Below are 9299 nucleotides of genomic sequence, written 5' to 3' on the forward strand. Positions count from 1 at the left end.
ACAAAAAAACCACACACACACAAAAAAAACCCAACACAAAAAACCCCCCAAAACAAAAAAACAACAAAACCCCATAAACCTCAAAAAAACCAAATGAAAAACAACAACAACAAAAGAGTGGGTAAAAAAAAGTAGTTTGGTCCTTCTTAGAAGTTCAAAGTGATTTTTAAGTTAATTAAAATATGGTAAATGCCTATATATATATATCTATATACTTGTAGGTAGCAGTAGTGGCTTGTCTTTTCTTTGTGCCACATTATATGAATAGGTCCAAAATGTTTGGGAAATGTACCTACCCAGTGCTGGCATTGCTAAAACCTTGGTAATTATGGCCTTGTGCCTTGGAGAGTAAATATTTGCAAATAATGGCTGCAACAGTTCTCATTAGTCATTTCCAGGAGACTGAAATGGCTCAGTTTTACAAGTCTCTTTGGTATATTTGAGAATTATTGTCTTACATCTTTCAGAATATCTTCTGCAGCAAACCTTGTGAGAGGACATGAGTCAGATGTGCAACCTAACAGGAATCAGCTCTGAATTCCTGGTTATGAGTCACAGTGAGGAACAATGTCTTGATCCTTGCTTGAAATCTCAAGCAAGTAAACTTCCTTCTTCCTATTGTGCTTAGCTTCTAAATGGGAAAAGTACTTTTGTACTTCAGTTAAGGGAAACATCCTTAGAAATCGTGCTTTAGTGAAAAGGAAAGAAAAATTTTGTGGTAATTCAGCGAAATAACAAGCATTTTATAGAAGGCATCAGATTAGACAAAGGTATTTTATTTCACATATATATATATGATTTTTTTAAACCCATCACCTGTTTCTAATATGGGTTGTCAGTTGATAACAGATGTAATTATCAATGAACTCTGTCACCCACTGATAACTGATTAATGCCTGAAGCATGTTGGCTTGCTTGTAGGCCTTTTATACTGGTACCATCACATCATACAACCTGCCCACTACTGTGTATAGTTTATATAACATGAACAAATCTTATAGTTGAAACTTTTTTCCATACCTAATGAAGTCTGTCTGATGTTAAAATGAAAATGAAAGCATCCTGAATGATCTTAACTGTGTGAAAATACTGGTAGCCCGTGGAATCAGCGTGTTCAGGATCTGTGCTAGCCACCATGTAGTGATTTGAAATGCTGTTCCTGTGAGATATAACGTGGATTAGAGATGTTCTCAATTACCTCTTCCATGGATTCTTTAGCTGTGCTGTGCAGTAACTGGTCTGCATGGCTGGGCACCAGAACTGGGCTCCTCTAATGGAGCCTTTTCTATACAGTTGAAGTACATTAGAACTGTGGTAAAACTGGTACTCGACCACCTTCTGTTATTTTCCTGCTGAGCATTAAAATGCAAGTGAATTTGGGGTAGATATTCCTTCTATGTAGACTGGGTTGAGATGTAAGCTTTTAAAGGATTTCTGTATGAACAGGCAACCTGAAAACTCTTTGACTTGACTTGTGTTTGAACTCCCTTCCTTTTTCTTTGCAGAGGTTGGTTGATGTCAAAGGCCATCTGTTTCCTGTAGTGCAGAAACGTGTAGACACTGAGAGAACAGAATTTTAATCTGCTCAGTAAACTGCAATTTAAATGTTTGTTTCAGGAATGTGAACAGTTTCCCATTGGGGTTTTGAGTGCAGTGATTTTTCTGCTTGTTCCCATGTTTGGGGTCTGAGGTGTGTGCTGGATCTCAGGGTAACCAAGCATGGCAGGGGCTCACTGTGCCCCCACTGGCACCTTCTCAGGCTTGTGGAGACACCCGGAGCTCAGAGAACACATCATGGGAGGGAAGGAGCTGGCTCTGCTGTGGAACATCCCTCAGGGGGAGGACTTCCCCAGAGGCAGGTCAGGAGTGTTGAGCTGCAGCTCCTCATCCCATCCTGTCACAGCTGCACCTACACACAGTCCTGGGGCCAGGAGAGCTCTCTTAGTCCAGCAGGTTGGGCCATCTTGACAATCCAGGGCATTAACTCTCAGTTTTTCACATCAGCTCGGGTGCCCTTCAATGTGGGGACCTTTTCATGTATTTCATAAAATATTTCAATATTTTAAAATGTCACTTTCTGAGTATTGATAGTGTTACTTTAAAAGATGGAGGATGACTGGGGGGGGTTGGGTGGGGCTTTTGCTTTTTGTTTGATTTGGGGAAGTTGCCATTACCTGTCACAGTTTCATTTATGTGTGTAGACATACCTGGAGTATATGGCAGCCAAACATAATTTATAAAGGCAAAAGTTTTACAAAATTAAAAAGCAAAATAAAGTAATTGCTGGGTCATCTTTCTGTCTCAAAGGATTAAATCTCAAAGATGAAAGAGCTTCTATTGTTAAAAAAATCTGTTTCTCAAGAAATTTCTATGACTAAAGAAACAGTGCAGTTAGGCATCTAATATTTGGTTGTTTTCACTGTTCTGATAACCATATATCCTGTATTGGCAGATATTATTTACTTTTTCGTACTCCTCATCTAATTCTTGAAGCTAAGCTAAAATTTTCCAGATAAACTATTTTCCTCTTAGACACTCAAGGTAATTTTACTTCATTTGTATAAAATATAACCTGTCATTGTGCTTCAACATAAATATTCAAGATTCTTACTCCTCTGTAACATGGAACTGTATGATTAAATAATATGGGTGATGGATGGAAAAATTGTCAGAATCTCTCTTGTTCTGGTGCTGGTTTCTGTTGTGCTCTTTTGTTGTTTGGGTTTCGGTGTGGAAATAATAATAACAGGAGCATTTGCAAAACAACAGCATTTTGGCTTCAAACCCAATTAGAACAAAAACACAATAACACATTATAATATAAATCTGACATGTAGTTTTCCTTCAGGAAATATTCAGTTTTTAGTTTTAAACAACTCCCTTAGAAGCTTTAGGGTTCTTAGGATGCCTAGAGTCAATTTTGAACAATTTTGTAACTTACTACAGGGAAACTTAATTCAAATTCAACAAAACACTGAAAGAGGTAGTGCTTTGGGGTACTTAACTTCCTCAAAGGACCATCAGTATGAAACCTCAGATGGGGAGAAACAACATGTAAATAAAATATGTCAACCTAAACCCATGGTAAATAGCAAAAATAGCTCTCTCCTCTTAGGGAAGAAAAATCGTATTTCATATTATCAGGACATAGAAATATTCACTGTGGCAGTAAAATTAGGAAAATGCATTGTTTCACTGTCAGAAAGTGGGATAAGGTTCTTCTGCATTGGAAGAGGTTCAATTATTGGCTGCAAATACAAGGTCTAATTCCCTGATTCTTATTTGAGAAAGATAACTGTTAACACTGGCCTTCAAGTCTTCATTCCCAAAGGAATTCCTTCCTTTGGTGCTTCCAGAGGGGACTTCATGGTCCAGGGGAGGGGTTTTCATTCAGTGGGCTTTCAGCATTGGGTGCTGATGAGGGTGTGTGACTCAGGGCTTCAGTTACACTGTGGGGTTTTCTGATCTGGGACAAGCTCTATGACAGCTTTAATGCCAGAAAACCACAAATGATGCGTTGGCTGTTCTCTTTTCATGATTAATTTAGGCAGGAATAAACCTCAAATTAAATATAAATTCCTGTCTCTTGCAGACTGTTGGTAGTAGTGGGTGTGTGGCTGTAGGCTCATAAGTAACAACTTCTTTCACACTGGAATTAACAGTAGAACCACCTCAGTATATGTATTTAGAAAACTGAGCACCATATTTTTATTAATATTCAGTAGTGCTACTCTTCCAATATCGTTCTCCAAAGGAGATGTAAATATCACGCACACTTCTTCCATTAACAGATTCAGATTTCTGAACTTACCACATTGTTTATGGTGCTCTAGCTACATAATAGAATAACATCTGATATAAGAAGAGTTTAGAAAATAACATATTTAATCAGGAAGTACAAGAAAACCGCTATTCTTTCCCAAAATTCCTAAATTTATTTGGTTTTTTTCCAGATTTCCTATGCCATGGTACAACTGTGACACCAAGACTCTTCTGCCATACATACATACAAGTATTTAAAATAGCTGAGTGTTATTATTTTTTAACTGTATACTCACAGTCAATGATTACTGCTATGCATATTATAATATCTTTGTATGCTAATCCTGTGTAAAATCTGAGATTTACACTGAGATTTGTAAAATCCCTTGTACTGACAGGAGGGGTGGGGGGTGTATTTCAGTACAGTATTTCACTGTGCAGCAGGCCTGGGACCATTGCTAGCAATACAAGAACAAGGAGAATCTCTTGATAAGTATGGATCTCTGACCCTTGAAGATGTGCACTGTCATGTAGTTTTGTGTTGAGTATTGGTAAGGAAGCTGTGTTGTGACTTTCATGTCTGAACAATGCACTGGAGTCATTGTTTCCTTGGCGATTTTTGTATTTCAAGGTCTTTACAAAATGACTTCCGACTTAAAAAAAAAATCTTTTAAGTTTACATATCATTTATCTGATCTGAAAAGACAGTTATTTCAGTTGACTGAGTGATTTGTCCACTTCTGAACGGAATAGATGGAATATTTAGAAACAAACAGTTAGTATTAACAACTTTCTCTGGCAGTGCATAGCAGAACATGCACATAAACAGGAGCAGTCCTAAGCCCAGCAGAAGGAATTGCTCCTGGCAAGTGTTAGCAGGGAAAATGATAACACTGGCAGTATCTCATCACTGTACACAGTGCTGGGAGGTCAAAACGTTTGTCCCATGTTGCTTTCCCTATTTCCTTCAGTTTGACACGCTGAGCTAAAGAGATGCCGACCTGCTGGCACAACCCCAGCAGATCAAGCTGTTGATGTCAAATATTTTCAGCCCCTTCAGGGTAAGAGCCCTGTGCTGCAGCCTTGCCAGCCAGCCACAGGAACCTTCACTACATCCTACAGGCACTTTATTCCCTCTGCTGCTGCCTGAACAGCATCGGATGAGGAAAGGTGGTTGTGCCTCTTCCCTTTGCCGTTTTCCCTTCCCTGGGGCAGGCACAGGGGACGGGGCTGTGTCCTGACAACAGTCCCTGGGCTGATGGGCTTTGTATCCTTTGCCTTCCCACAGCTTTCTGTAACCACCTCAAGAATGGTAACCACCACTCTCAGGATTCATTGATAAGAAAAATCACATAGTAAAGAATGTGAATGAAAAGAAGAAGTTTTCTGTCACAGCTGCAGTTTAATGCACTTCTTACAATGTTAATTGTTTCCAGGAGTTTGAACACTTCATCTTCATCCCTTTCCACCTTTCTCAAGAGTGAACTTGTGTCTTTCTTTCTGTGTAAGGAGAAGGGCATCTCTGGCACTTTCCTTTTAGTGGCCCAGAGGTCACCTTTGTGAGGTTTTTCTACCTTTCTGTCCTTTGATACTGTACAATCTCAGATATCAAGTTGCCTTTCATTCCAATTATAGTCTGACATTAACTACTCTGGATATACACTGATACTTCCTTATCTTGATTAACAATGTGCCACAGAATTAAATACAGTTTCAATATCTCACTTAAATAGAAAATTGAAAAAAAAATCAGTGTCTAGGCTTAACTTCAAATACATAAATCTGACTCATTCACTAAAGCACCAAGTTTCAGTTTTTATTTTGAACTTTATTCACTATAAGTTTAGCTATAAGGTTGCTCTAAAGCAGTATAATCTTTAAATATCTAATTCAATAGTAACAATCTTAAAAAGACTGAAAACAAAATGAAAAACAGTACTGAGCAAAAACTCAGAAATCTCTTCAGGAACTTGCTGGATAGTACCTACAGTTTGTAAAGGGTGGCATCACACTGAGGAGTTCATGGAGACAAGGTACTCTTGCTAGTATTCACCTTTGTTAAGTACAGAAGCTTCTAATGACCACGTGGTTGTAATATTTTGTAGTAAAATACTCAAATTTGACCTAAGTGTATGCTTACAGTTCGGTGCGGTGATTCCTTAGGAGTGGGGGAGAGGACCTTATTGCAGACCTATTTTCTGACAGTTAAATAGGTGATTAAAACCCCATCCAAACAGGAAACACAACAACAAACCTCAGCTGGTCTTTTTGCCCTCTTGCCAACACAAGATAAATGAGATGTGAGCTGGAGGGGCCTTGGCAGACGTGTCTCTGGGCTGTGACAGGGAAAGCAAGAGCTGGGGGCTGGTGCAGAGGCACTGAAGTGACTGTAGGATACCCAATCCCAACCAGAAGGCATCAGCAGCTTCTTGGAATACTCTTTTTCCTTCCCTTGTTTTCCTCCCATCATTTTGTGTATCCCAACCAGTCCTTATTCTAGACAATTTAGTTGATGGGATTTACTTCAGAGAGACAATTTTATAAAAACACATGCAAATGTACATCTTCCAAAGCCAAACAGAAAAACAGCTCTGAAACAAGTCAGCACCTCATCCCACCATCAGAACTGGAGCAGGCTGTGCCAAGGGAGCTTTAGTTCTTGTTTGGTTAAAAAGTGAGCTTGTGCCATTTATAATAATTGTAATAATAATCAAGTCTAAATCAAACCCACACACGGTTATACTTCTCTTGTTTTAACAGTTCTCTATTATGCTCATGATAGGTACTGATGGCTTAGTTTAAGAGAAAAATTCAGGGCTTGTTGATCCATGTTTTTTTTCTCAGAATTGTTTGTGCTCTGGAGGGATGTTTCCATCTCAAGTACAGTATTCACTCTAGTGGACTTGTTGTGTAAGTCAGTGTAGCTTAATCAAATACAGAAGTGGATAAGAAAAAGATTAAATTTTGGGTTCAGACCAACATACACACACATTTAATATACCCACCCTGCCTGTATGGGTAGTGTAGAAAAATAAATGGGTTTTGTTTGTTTGTTTTGTGAAAATCGATGGTTCTATACAGACAAGTGATACACCTTAAAAGAAAAATAACAAAATTAACTCTGTGGTTTCATTTGGTCTGAAAGCAGCCTCCTACGTGGAACACTTAATTTGCCAAGACATTCTGGCAGCTCTCATCGAAAGTCCAGTATAAGCTTTACTGGTTTGGCTCATTAAATTGAAAATGGGCTTGGAAAAGGTCATGGGGAATTAGAGGTTAGAGAACAAATAATCAAAGCAATTAGCTATAACTTGAATCTTCTGAGCTGCCTAAAAGACAAAGCAGACCTGACCTTGTCAAAGAGAGAAGGATATTAAAATTGCATACCAAGAAGTAATCCAGGAAGGTTATTACAGCTATGTAGAACATTGCAGAAGTTTGGGTTTTGTTGTTGCCATTTTAGTTTGTTTTCTTTTTCTTTCTTTTTTTTTTTTTTTTAAGAATAAAAATATCAAACCCCTCCCACACTCCAAAGATATGATTCTGCTATTCTGGTACCAAGCTCCCTGTGTGTTTTAAAGGTTTCTGATCCACAGTGAAGATTGTTTATTTATATTGTGCTGGTAGGTACATTAAAGTCTGGGGGTCTGATCCTTCTCACACAGTGTACTGTAAATCAGAAATAACTCCATTGAACTGAGTCATGTCAGTGTAAAAGTGAGGGAGGAGGAGAAACAGACCAGGAATGTCCATGTTAATTTTGATTAAAATAATCCAAAATAATCCATTCGGTGAAACCTGAAAATGTATACCCAGTTGTTAAATGCCTTTTCCCTTGAAGTATGTTCATATAAAATTCTTGTGTGTTCTTGTATCAACCATGTCTCTGAATTTTATAACATGTTATATGGCAATGCCAAATTGCCTTGAAGAAATTTAAAGCTATCCATGTTGCATTACTTTTTTGTTGCTGTTTGTTTTGTCCTGAGGTAAAGGGGTCTCTATTAATAGAGTTTCTTAAAGAATTTTTTTAAAAATTATTTTGTTTTTGTTAAGTTTCAGGCACATGTCAGATAAATGCCTGCTCAAGGTCCGAAGTAGAATCAGACTAACAAAATGAAAACAGGTTGTATTTCTTTTTTAATTTATTAAAGGGTTGTCAGAGGAACACTTGGTTCACATGAGTACCCTGAAGGTTAACACTGGAGTTCCCAAGTTAGAGCTCTTGACACGATCTTGACCCTCCTCATCTTCTCTGCTTCTCACATTGGCTGATATTTTCAGAGCTGTTCTACACCTTCTTCACTGACTTAAAATATTTATATCAGGACCACTGTGTTAATCCCAGTGCCTACAATTAACATTTTCATGTGTGGGCATGCTTTAATGAGGGTTTGCATTTACTTCTCAGAGATTACTTCAGTCTGAGAAAGATGGATTCCAAAAATTGAAGCTGCTCTCTCCAACAGAGATTATTCTGCTCCACAGCCCCAGCCAGAGCTGTGTAATTCATCCCAGCTCAGGAGTTTGGCTCTGCTGCCCTGAGAGTGTTGGGAAATGGGAATGTAGTGTGTGAAAGTGTTCACTGCTGAGGAGGGGATTCTGCTGGACTGGAACACAGAGAAGGCTCAAGGTCTGAAGGCTCCCTTGACATCCAAGAACTGGGATGTTTTGCTGAAATGAAAATCCGAGATGAACTGTCTGAGCAATGCAGCCCCTTTACCAGCACCCAGGGGCTGGGTGCAGGGACTGCTGGCAGGCTGGCTGGGTGGAAGGCTGGCACTGCCCTGCCCGTGCCCATCAGCCCTGTGGAAGGGGCTGGGAACTGCCCTGCTCAGAGAGGAAAGGAGTCGGAGTGATGGCATCCAAAGGCTGCACCACAGGGCAGCGTTTGTGAGAAGTGCTTTCAAAGAGCTGAACTGTCTTTTGGGATGTCAGAGGAGAGAGCAACTGATGAGTTGAAGGTGACAAAGGGTCACTTCTTCAGGGCCAGAAATGCCTTCAGAAATACAGACTTCCAGCAGCAGCAATCTGCCCAAGTTGTGACACAGCAGTTTGGTGTGTGGAGTCCTGAGAAAAACCAGAGCACTGCTCTGTGTTTAACAGCAATGCTGAACTTATAAACTTCCTACAGCCTACTAGAATAACATTTCAGGATCTATTCAGCTTGTGGTCTTACCATGCTCCTCATGTTCTAGATAAAAGAAAATTACATTCTGTGTTTTTGATGAATATGGACAGAATGACTGAATGATATGAAGCAGGATTATTTTTTTTTATTATGGTGAAAGGTGTGATTTTGTCAGATTGCTTAATGTAGGTGAACCTGCAGTGAGATCCTTTGTTGAACTCTGTTTTAAAATGAGGCTAAAGAGATGATTTAAAATAATTTTATTATGGCCTATATTGGTTTCCAAAAATAAATCACACATTCTATATGACTTTCATTACACCTTCTTCCAAATATGGAATATTTGGTTGGATTTCTAGTTATTCAAGAACTTATTTTTGATTTTTCTTTCCTTTTTTGAGGGTGA

At 38.9% G+C, this 9299-nt stretch overlaps 1 long non-coding RNA gene across 1 annotated transcript in view; it reads left to right on the forward strand.

Moving 5' to 3' along the window:
• The window catches only part of LOC108641526, a 53093-nt gene extending 44945 nt beyond the window's left edge, over positions 1-8148 (forward strand). Inside the window, exon 3 of the long non-coding RNA XR_001922046.1 lies at positions 7825-8148. This is a non-coding gene — a long non-coding RNA (uncharacterized LOC108641526). The remainder of the gene's footprint in view (positions 1-7824) is intronic.
• The last annotated feature ends 1151 nt before the right edge of the window (positions 8149-9299 follow it).

The sequence above is a fragment of the Manacus vitellinus genome, unplaced genomic scaffold (genome assembly GCF_001715985.3).
Source record: "Manacus vitellinus isolate BGI_N305 unplaced genomic scaffold, ASM171598v3 scaffold_67_pilon, whole genome shotgun sequence".
Lineage (NCBI taxonomy): Eukaryota > Metazoa > Chordata > Aves > Passeriformes > Pipridae > Manacus > Manacus vitellinus.